Source organism: Prionailurus viverrinus, chromosome A2 (genome assembly GCF_022837055.1).
Source record: "Prionailurus viverrinus isolate Anna chromosome A2, UM_Priviv_1.0, whole genome shotgun sequence".
NCBI lineage: Eukaryota > Metazoa > Chordata > Mammalia > Carnivora > Felidae > Prionailurus > Prionailurus viverrinus.
Window position 1 is genome coordinate 157,115,949 of NC_062562.1, and position 11,839 is coordinate 157,127,787.

Genomic DNA, 11,839 nt, shown 5'->3' on the forward strand with positions numbered 1-11,839 from the left:
TCGAGGCTTCTCTGCCCCCAGGCTTTCCCGCAGCCCTTCCTGCCCACAGGGGCGGGGGGCCGGGCTGCAGCGTCTTCCCAGGAGCAGAGGTCAGACGCTAACTTTAATTTGCAGAATAGGAAATTTGCACGGGGATATCCGGGGCTGTGGTATTAAGGAAATATTGTCAGGTGCCACAGAATGTGGCTGTGGACCCCAAGGGTGGGACAAGTATGGCCAAGTGAGCGACCAGATGAGGCTACAGAGGAACCTGTAAAGGACTGACTTTTCAGAAGCTAAGACCCGAGGGTTCTTGAACAAGCAGCAGGAGGGATGATGTAGGGGACACTTTATGAGGGAGATACTATGTTTCTTAGGAATAAGGCAGATAGACTTCAGTTTTCAATTAGATAAATCAACATTAGTGTTCAAGGCTAGTTGCATTTATCATATTGGTTATACACCTATTTATTCATTTACTAATTCATTCATTTATTCTTTTTTAAAGTTTTTTATTTATTTGGAGAGAGAGAGTGTGTGAGATCAGGGAGGGGCAGAGAGAGAGAGAGAGAGAGAGAGAATCCCAAGCAGGTCCCGCACTGTCAGTGCTGAGCTGGATGCAGGGCTCGAACCCACGAATTGTGAGATCATGACCTGAGCAGAAATCAAGAGCCAGACATTTAACTGAGCCACCCAGGTGCCCCCATTCAATTATTCTTTAAACAGACAATATCCTACCCCAAGATACGGAAAGTATAGTTAGTGCGCTGCAGGGACCCCATGGGCATTAGAGGAAGAGTGAGTCACAGGGCCGTGTGTGAATCAGGGCTCAGCCTTCCCTAGGCAGCGAACTCTCCTTCACGCCATGAAGCAGCCAAGTCCTCTAGAAAGGGTGCTGGGGCTGCGAAGACAGAAACGCCATGGAGAGAACATGCAAAATGAAGAGGGGAACTGTAGGAGGGGGAGCCAGAGAAATGGTCCTGGGAACAGTGGCCATGGTCCCCCAGGGAATTTTGCTGGGGGATTTCCCTGGCAGGATGGCCCTGAGGACGCTGTCCCTTATTCCCTGAGGAACCACTAAGGGCTGAGCCCAAGGGCACCAGGGAGGACACCCTGCACCAGTGGTTACAAAAGCAGAGCACAGGGCAGCGGATGGTATCTTGTGGCAAACACCCCATCTCCCCCAGTCCTGACCCCAGGAAGCAGCAGACAAGGCCAGTTTTCCTGGTATCTGGGAAGAAATGCAAGTCCCTGATGCAACTCAGCAGACGGAAATCTTCAGGAGTCAACCCTGGTTGGGTTCAGCCTCAGATGGAAGGTGATTCAGGAACAATAAACAGTAAATCTTGGGGCTCCCTAGGGACTTGTAGGCAATCGAGCCAGGCACACACCTGCACTTCAACATTGGTAGGTTAATGCCCAGAAGTGGTGCCTTTTGGATATGCACGAATATGTGTTCTTCCTTTCTAAGGACAGTTTAGGGAGTTCTGTGAACATCTGATAAAATGTAGATTTCACAAGTAATTTTAGAAAGAATTCTGTTTGGAAGAATGATTCAAAAATATATTAACTGTTGTTGACACTGAATCGCAGGATACATCTTTTATTACACGAAGTGAAATGCATAATATAAATGTTAATTATATACATTTTGTCAAATGGAAAAACTAGCAACACCACCCAAGATACAGACTCGTCATCACCTCTTGGTCTCAGTCCTCTTGCCGTCGATACCCATCCGACAGGTAATCAATCACTGCTCCATGCCTATGATCATAGATCAGATGTGCTTGTTCTTGAACTCATATAAATGGAATCATACGCTCTTTTGCGACCAGCATCTTTCACCTGACACGTGCTTTTGTTATTCATCCTTATCGTTAGGTGTATTAGTAATTCATTCTTTTTTTATTCTATGTATTTTTTTTATTGTGTGACCCTACCACAATCTGTATATCTACTTACATGTTGATGGACCCATGGGTTGTTTCTAGATTTGGGTTATTGCATTCTGGTACGAGACTTTGGTGTGGACATATACTTTTATTTTCTGTTGGCTAAATACCCAGGAGTGAGGTGGCTGGATTATATGGTAAGTACTCATTTCACTTTATAAAAAGGGGCCACACTGTTTTCCCACATGGCGATACCATTTAGCCTTCTCATTGGAAATGGGAGTTCCATTTGCTTCCCTTGTTCGCACTGGGGAAAAAAGTAGAATGTGGGGAAGAAGCCAATACAGTCGTTCAAAGGAGTTGTAGTCAGTACTACATTCTGCTGGGAAATACCACACAGGAAACAGGGAGGGCTCCGGGGACAATGAGGATATGGGACCCAGGGAATTTACTGGAAACCTTCCTGGCACAGCTGACAATATAAACACTTTCAGTTCATTGAAAGAAGGCACTGTGGTTCCAATGGGACACAGAAGATGCAGGAAGGCAGAAAGAGCAGGGGATGACTGGGAAAGGGGGTTAGAAAGGCTTTGTAATTTGTCAGGCGGATTAATTATTTAAGCCACTACAAGAATACGAGTGCTAAAAAATAAAATTCAACCCAAGTGAATTTGAAGGTCTAACTGGCTTTATTAAGCAGTTAATGCATGGGGCAGCATCCCATTGAGCAAGTACAGCGATGTTCCGAGGAGTTGTACAAAATCTAAGGTTGTTCTAGAAGGAAGGGTGGGAAAGGAAGTTATTAGCAAAAGAAAGGAGAGTGGTGTGAGTTGAGGGTAATTTCTTTTTTCTTTCTTCTTTTTTTTTAATTTTAATTCCAGTGTAGTGAACATACAGTATTATATTTCTTTCAGGTGTAGAGTATAGCGATTCAACAGTTCTATCCACTTCTCAGTGCTCATCAAAATAAGTGGACTCTTCCTCCGAGATTCACCTGTTTCACCCGTCCCCCCACCCACCTCCCCTCCGGCAACCATCAGTTTGTTCTCTATAGTTAACAGTCTGTTTCTTGCTTTGTCTTTCTCTCTCTTTTTTTCCCCCTGTACTCATTTGTTTTGTTTCTTAAATTCCACGTATGAGTGAGATCATATGGTATTTGTCTTTCTCTGACTGGCTTATCTTGCTTAGCATTATACTCTCTAGATTCATCCATGTTGTTGCAAATGGCAAGATTTCATTCTGTTTTATGGCTCATATTCCAGTGTGTGTGCGTGTGTGTGTGTGCACACACACACACACACACACACACCATTTCTTCTTTATCCATTCATCTATCAATGGACACTTGGGCTGCTTCCATAATTTTGCTATTATAAATAATGCTGCGATAAACATAGAGATACATGTATTCCTTCGAGTTAGTGTTCTGCAAAGTGAAGGAAACAACCAACAAAACTAAAAGACAAACTACTAAAGGCAAGAAGATATTTGCAAATGACCTCCCCGGTAAAGGGTCGGCATCACAAATAAATAAAGACCTTCTACAACTCAACACCAAAAAATCAAATAATCCAATTAAAAATGGGCAAAAGAGGGGCGCCTGGGTGGCTCAGTTGGTTGAGCGGCCGACTTCGGCTCAGGTCATGATCTCGCGTCCCGTGAGGGCTGTGAGTTCTAGCCCCGCGTCCGGCTCTGTGCTGACAGCTCAGAGCCTGGAGCCTGTTTCGGATTCTGTGTCTCCCTCTCTCTGACCCTCCCCTGTTCATGCTCTGTCTCTCTCTGTCTCAAAAGTAAATAAATGTTAAAAAAAATTTTTTTTTAAATGGGCAAAAGACAGGACACCTTTGGGCAGCAAGGGAAGACAGAGTTTTTATCATGCAGATGACCACCTTCTCAGGGATCAGGACATTTCAGAGACTGTTAAAGATCACATTCCTGGGACAGGTTGAAACTGTAGTTAAGTCTTCGTTTGCTGTCCAGGGACAAATGGCTCCATTTGGGGCTTGTTTCCCTTTTTAACACGAATATAGCTTTCTGTAGGAGGTGGGGAGTCTCTCAAAACTGGAGGACAGTGAGGGAGTTCGAAGGAGCCTACTGGATCCCCAGGGGATGTGTACACAGAGGAGTAATACCCTCAAAGAAAAATCAGAGAAACTAGGGTGTGAACCTGTCCCCTGAACCCAGTTCCACTGGGCAATGCCCTATTGTAGAAATAAGAAAGAAATGAAGAATGAGCCAAATAAGGAGATTCTGGACCTAAAAAGCCTGTAGGAAGATTGGCATCCCAGGAAGACCTGGCTAACGGCTGGTGAAGAGGCTCAGAGTGCTAGCTTTTCCCTGAGAACACCAGAGCATTGAGCTGGAGAATAGTCCCTGACCTGCCATGGCTACCAGGTTTCTCAGTTTTGTGGACTTTTATCTCTTGGGAGCGGATGAGTCCAGGAAATAGAAGCACACTCCTGATGTGGGCTTTTCAAGTCCAGATCCTGGGCATTTCCTTCATTTGGACAACTGTTGCTTCCCTGTCTCTATCTTAGTTTATTTATCCTTCTCTGATGGAACCCGCGGATGCTCACATACCAAGATCCTTATCATAGAGATGGAAGAGAAGCTGACCTTTGAATGTTCTTAACAAATGAAACAGTTTTCAAAGTACTGATATCAACAAGACTGTGGACTGAACTCCAAGTCTGATTCATTAGTCAGATAGGGCTGAGCTTATGGTCAAAACAGATGTGCGGGAAGGGGTACATGTCTCAAAAAGATACGGAGAATTTCCCCTTGACTCTCGAGTCGACCAGCACCCACCAGACCTCTCTGTACTTCCGTGCTCGTCTGTGATTCCACAAGACTGCGCTGTCACAGCCACTCAGCTCAGAAAGAGCAGGTGGCCTCTTGCTCGTGAGGCCCCTGCCCTACACAGAAGGAAGCCGAGAAGCCCTTTCCGGCCCCCTCTCACCCACCAGCTGCAAATTTTAAACAAGCCCCTGTTGAATTTCAGTTGGTGCTCTTTACTTCTTGTAGAATCACGCTCCAGGTGAGCTGTGGGGTGACCAGGGGCTAGCATGTGCCCTGCGCTCGCTTCATGAACACTTGTCCCCAAGGCATAATCTGATTCACCAGATCCGTACTTACAGACTGTAGCGAGACCCAAGCTAGAATTGTGTTTTTCTAATGTCCAGTTCATGTAAGGAAAGACTGTCTAGTTTTCAAAAAGGTACAGAGTGGATTTTATAGATGAAGTCTACCTACCAAAATTTGGGAGACCAATGTTGAGTTGACTTGAAGTTTGAAAAATAGTATGTTTAAAATAACAGCAACAGTAAAAATAAAAGAGAACCTCACTATGCATTCCCATTAATTTCAAAAATTCAAGAACATCATACCTATTCGTGTGGATAATGTTAAAGGATAATATTGAAGGATAATATTAGTGTGGATAATAGTAAGTAAACAAGACAGAAAATAACGAGTGTTGATGAGGTGGTAAAGATACGGGAACCCTTTCGCATTGCTGACGGAAGATAAAAGAGTGCGCTATTTTGGAATAGCTGTGGAAAATAGTATGACAGTTCCTCAAAAATTTAAACATGAAATTACCACATGATGCAGCAATTCTACTTCTGGATATATTCCCCAAAGAAGCGAAAGCAGGGATTTGAACAGATCTTAACGCACCAATGTTCATGGCAACGTTATTTCCATTTACCAAAAGGTGGAAACAACCCATCCAACGGATAAATTGATAACATAATGTGATATACACATGAAATGGAATATTCTTCAGACTTAAAGTGGAATGAAATTCTGACCCATGCCACAACATGGGTGAACATTGAGCACATTATGGTCAGTGGCATAAGCCAGTCACAAAAGGACACATAGTGTATGATTCCACTTATGAGGTATCTGGGGGGGCGGGAGGGGTCAGATTCATAGAGACAGAAGGTACAATGGTGGGTCCTGACCCAGAGTGGGGGAGCGGTGGGAGTGAGTGTTTAATGGATACAAAGTTTCAATTGGGGGAGATGAAAAATTTCTAGGGAGGGATGGTGGGGACAGCTGTGCAACAATGTCAACATAGTTAATGCCACTGAGCTGTAGACTTGAAAATGGTAAGTTTTACAGTATATATATTTTATCACCACAATAAAAGTAAAAAACACAGTGAATTAAAAGTTAGAAAACATGTATCATGCACGTAGAAGAACTGGAAACCCTGGAAAGTCTTGGAAGGGGCCATCGCGATTAAGGATGGGACGGAAGTGGTGAAAATCAGTGTTCTGCCTCACGTGATTCCTTTGCAGCCCTCCCCAAATCTTCATCAGCTTCTACTAAACTCTCCAATGTTTGATGTGCATGATTTTGTTGAAGGAGTAAAAAAGACCTCTGCTTTATAGTCAAGGTTAGAGAAGACCAGAAGAAAACAGTCGTCCATGGGAATGGTCGGAAATCTCAGGAAGGGTTTTGGATTTCTATAGCTTTTAGAAGCCTTAGGCAATTTATAAGCTCTAGGAAATTCCTCCTAGTTTTTCCAGAAAAGAGAATTTCCCAGGTCTTATCTGGATTATAAATGTATTAGCCAAAATCTTATTTTTATAAAAACAGAAAAAAAAAACCCAACCCTGATGATGAGTCATTACTTTAGGAAAATAATGTTAGTTCCTATTGGACAAAAACTCTCAGTGTTTAGATGAGGCATTGGTTTCTCTCAGAACATTCTTCCCCATAATAAAACACTTGGACATGCTGATGTAAAATATGCGAGGTATGCTGCTGTTAAGACCTCCAATAAGTTGGCCCTATGTGTTCTTATGTGCTAACATCTTTTACATTCTTGTTTATTTTGCACATCTGCATATTTGTCATGCTTGCTTTAAATTCTTGGTTCATATGGTTTAATAATTCACTTTCTGGGGCTATATATTGTCCAGTTGGTTATCTTTCTTTTGGAGTCCAGCCCAAAATGGCTTCAGTCCTTCCAGAATATTCGCTTGGTTTTTGGATAGTCTCTAGTATTTCTATTTGCTTTGTGCCCCACAAGGTTCCTCTAGCGAGGGGGGGGGGGGGGAAGGCAGGAGATGATGCCAGTTTGCAATACCAGAAGGATCCAGAAGCCAATGCTTCATATTTCATATATCTTTAGAATATCAGCTGGGCTTCTCTTGTCTGAAATATAATGGCTATGTATCATAGGGTCTCAGGCATCTCTGAAGCAATCTTCTATATTCTGTTTGGTTTTTATTTATAATTAAGAATTGATTGGCGGGGCGCCTGGGTGGCTCAGTTGGTTAAGTGTCCAACTTCAGCTCAGGTCATGATCTCACAGTTTGTGAGTTCGGGCCCCGCATCAGGCTCTGTGCTGACAGCTCAGAGCCTGGAGCCTGCTTAGGATTTTGTGTCTCCCTCTCTCTCTGCTCCTCTCCCGCTCTCTCTCTCTCTCTCTCCTCTCTCTCGCAAAAATAAATAAACGTTAGAATAAAAAAAAAGAATTGATTGACAATCTAGGGATTTTATCTAATTGAATAAAAACATGCCAGGTATTCCTTAAAGCAGAAAATATATTTTCTTAGTGTGGTTTATACCAATAGTTTATATTTCTATGTATTGGTGTGGAAATTTCTCCCTTTCTACCGTCAGAAATTCCATAAGATGCATCAGCTGCTCTGATAAAAGGTTTTAATGAGTTTCACGTGCACAAAATTCATAAAAACCGTTCAGTTAAAGAACATTGCCATCTGGGCTTGAGATAATTTTATCTGTTTTATATCCATGGAGATTCACTCTGGCTGGGATTTTCCGCCTCTGGGTGGCATCTGAGAAGGGGTCCCTGGTCACAGCTCATTGGCACTGGGGCTGGTGACCGTCAGTGCCAGATGCAGCTGCACCAAGGATCTCGTCTCAGTGGCACCTGACATGGTGCTTTGCCATGGATTTAGAAAGTCAAGAAATAGATTAGAATAGTCCATAGACTATTGGACTGTTGGACTAGTCCAATAGATTAGTCCATATTCACTTTATACATTGCACTATTCTTTTAAAAATGTGTTCTTATTTATTTATTTTGAGGGAGATATCACAAGTGAGCAGTGGAGGGGCAGAGAGAGGGAGAGAGAATCCCAAGCAGGCCCCGTGCTGCCAGCACAGAGCCCAATGTGGGGCTCAAACTCACGAACCGTGAGATCGTGACTTGAGCGGAAATCGAGAGTCAGCCACTTAACCGACTGAGCCACCCAGGGGCCTCTACAAATTGCACTATTTAAAACTTAGCAACACTTGGGGCGCCTGAGTGGCTCAGTCGGTGAAGCGTCTGACTTCAGCTCAGGTCATGACCTCACGGTTCGTAAGTGCCAGCCCCAAATCTGGCTCTGTGCTGACAGCTCAGAGCCTGAAATCTTCACATTCTGTGTCTCCCTCTCTCTCTGCCTCTCCCCCACTCCTGCTCTGTCTCTCTCTCTCTCTCAAAAATAAACATCTAAAAACAAACAAACAAACAAACAAATACATAAATAAATAAAATTTAGCAACACTTAGGTCAAATGTAAATGTTTAAAGAAATTTATGCTGGCAGTGAACTAAGAAAGTAGCAAGTGGATGGATGTTAACTGGTTTAGGGATTAAACTTCCTCAGATTCTGTTTTCCCAAATTCCTGTTTATTTATTTATATTTTACTGTACATTAATCCAGACTGGCTTGCTTCTCCTTCCTAGCATTCTGTACAGAGGGTTAGAATATTTATTTCCTACTTGGGCATTGAAGAAAGTTTACAGAAATTTAATCACGTGCACATATGCAATCATATGTGGAGAAATGGGCATTCTGGTAACAATGAACAGAGGAAAAATAGCATTTCTACAGGAGTAAGGTTAGAAGAGGAAGAAATAAATTCTCCAGGAGCTCCTGGCTGGCTCAGCAGGTAGAGCAAGAGACCCTTGATCTCGGGGTTGTGGGTTTGATTCCCACATTGGGTGTAGAGATTACTTAAAAATAAAATCTTAAAAAGAAAGAAAGAAATTCTCTAGCAGTAGGGTAACAGTGAGTATTGTTTCCTTTATTTTGGGGAAAGCTGATCGGCAGACACCTTGCAAAGAGACCTGTCTGAATGGTCTGCCTCGAGCGACTGTCTGGGGTCAGCAGAGCAAAAACAACGTCAGTTAATTATTCATCATCCCAAACCCCTTGGCATTCCATCCGCAATCAGACACAGGCTGTCTCTGGGTGATCTCGGCCACGCTTCCTCCTTAAGCAGTGCCATCTAACTTAGGCTAGGTTTACTGGGAATTTTCTCAAAACCAAAACATTTCCTCCTGCCATCTTTATTTTTATTACAATGTAGTTAGGGCTGTCTTTTTTCCTTTTTTTTTTTTTTTTTTTTGGTCTGCTGGGGGTGGGGGCAGAAAACAAAAATAGTGCAATAGACAAAGGATGGAATAGCTTCTAATTTATTAACCTTTACCTCTTGTTAAGAGGCAGAGACAGAGCATGAGCAGGGGAGGGGCAGAGAGAGAAAGACACAGAAACCGAAGCAGGCTCCAGGCTCTGAGCTGTCAGCCCAGCGCCCAACGCGGGGCTTGAACTCACAAACCGTGAGATCATGACCTGAGCCCAGGTTGGCTGCTTAACCACCTGAGCCACCCAAGTGCCCCAGAATAGCTTCTAATTTAAACATACCCCAGGACTCACATCACGGTAGAGGCAATCTCTTGATTACTGCCCAGTAGGCCACATGGGGGCACTGTGGAACCGCTGAATGCCAAAAGTCGCCTGGGCAGAGCAGGGGCATAGAGCCAGCTATCTGGGACCAGGAGGGTTAAGGAAAGCCTTGCTTGGAGCTCTTTTCCACTACAAGGCTTAATGCTATCAACACTAATTTGAAGTTGTGCAGTCCCGTCAGGGGGCCAAACCTTCAGCTCGGCAGTCATTAGGGAGTCTCTCTGAGCTTGCAAGGGGAAAAAAGTGCAGTGTGGTGCTGGGAGGGGGCAGACTCCTTGCCCTAGCAGGAACAGGTAGAGGAACCCCCGCCTGAAAAGGAAAGCTGAGGAGCTGTGGGCATGCCTGTGGCTTAACCCCAGCTAGCCTAGACCGTCCCAGCCCTGCCCTTCCTGTGAGGGGCTTTGCGGAACAAAGCAGAGTTCCTGGACCGGCGTAGCCAGGGACCTGGCAAGGGAGGCTCATGGGAACCAGGAGGGATAATGACATCGGAGCAGTGACATTACTGCCTAACCTCCAGTCAGAGAAGGGATGCCCAGAGCTTCAGCTCTCGGAGACCCAGAACTCTGAGCGGGGAGAAACCTGCCCTCCCCGCTGCATGCTGTGGGCTGCAGCCTCCACGTGGACCTTTGTCTCCTGGGACCAAGTGTGTCCTTGTCCAGGTAGGACATCTCTCCTCTAAGCGTGACAGCACCTAAGTGCGTGGCACCATCGGGCTCCCTCTCGTGTTTGTTCCCCAGCCCCTGTGTCCTTCCCAGGCCCAGTGGAGGCTGGAGCCACCCAAACTTCAAGACATCTGATCAAAGCAAGCGGACAGCAAGTGACACTGAGATGTTCCCCTCTCTCTGGGCGCCCCAGTGGATCTTGTTACCCACCGGCCCTGGGTCAGGTCCCAGCTCTCCTTTGCATATTAGGATGAGTTACAGTGAGCAAAATGACCCTTGCCAGATTAGCTCTCAGTGCGACATCTGGGTGACCATCTCTCTGATCTGCACATGAACTTCTCGGAGCCACAGGGCTCGGCACAGCCCTGCAGAGTCACCAGAGTGGCGATGTGGGAGTGGTGACGTCATAGGCAAATACTCCTTTCAGGGAAATGGGAGGTTCAAAGCTTTAGGCTGCTCACCCCCGGGGCCCCCACCCCTGAGCTGGATGATATCTTGGCTTCCCAGTGTTGCCATGGGCTCCAGGCTTCTCTGCTGTGTGGCCCTTTGTCTTCTGGGAGCAGGTGAGTCCTGGGCACCGTGTGGAAGCCTCCGATATGCGTTTGCCACCTGAGTAATACAGGCTTGCTGATGATGGCCGCAGCAGGAGGCGTCCCCCCAGCTCTGCCCTCGGCTGCTTTCTCCCTCCTTCCCCGCAGGCCAAGTGGATTCCGGACTCACCCAAACTCCAAGACACCTGGTCAAGGAAAGAGGACAGCAAGTGACGCTGAGTTGTTTCCCTATCTCTGGACACCTGTCTTTGTACTGGTACCAACAGGCCGTGGGCCAGGGCCCCCAGTTACTCATTCAGTATTACAACAGGGAAGAGAGAGGCAAAGGAAACTTCCCGGAACGATTCTCGGCTCAACAGTTCCCTGACTCTCACTCTGAGCTAAACATGACCTCCTTGGAGCTCATGGATTCGGCCCTCTATCTCTGTGCCAGCAGCCCTAACACAGCCCTGCACGATCCACAGCCTACTGTACAAAAATATCCGCCCCTTCCCAGCTCAGGAAGTGGGCTCTCGTCCTGGTAAAGAGCGTCCTCTCCCAGACGCTCGTTCTGCTGTTTATGTGTGTGACACGTCTTAATGCTCACAGAAATCATGCAAGGTTAAGTATTATTTTACCCGTTTACCTGAGGAGAAGTGGCTTTCCCGGGTCTCAGAGCAAGAAATCAAACTCAGTTCTGTTCCTCAACACCTGTGGTTCTCCCCTGCCCAGAAATGTCCCCTGATCTGGCTTCCCTTCCCAGGTCCAGATTAGCAGGACGGGAAAGATCATGCATCCATATGTGATCATCACAACCTCCTCCTGGGAAGAGGAACAGACCCAAACAGTTGTGGGTCCCTTGCTTTGTACAAGATACCGTATCACATAAAATGCAAAATGAAAATCAGTATGTTTCTTGTCTTTGACAGTTTTAGCATCTACAGTATTCAGTGCATAATATTCGTCTTGAATATTTGACTATTTCTATTGGATTCACCTGTCACACAAGTGCAGGAGAATCACAACACTGCAAGTGCTGGGTACGTGAATGCACGACCA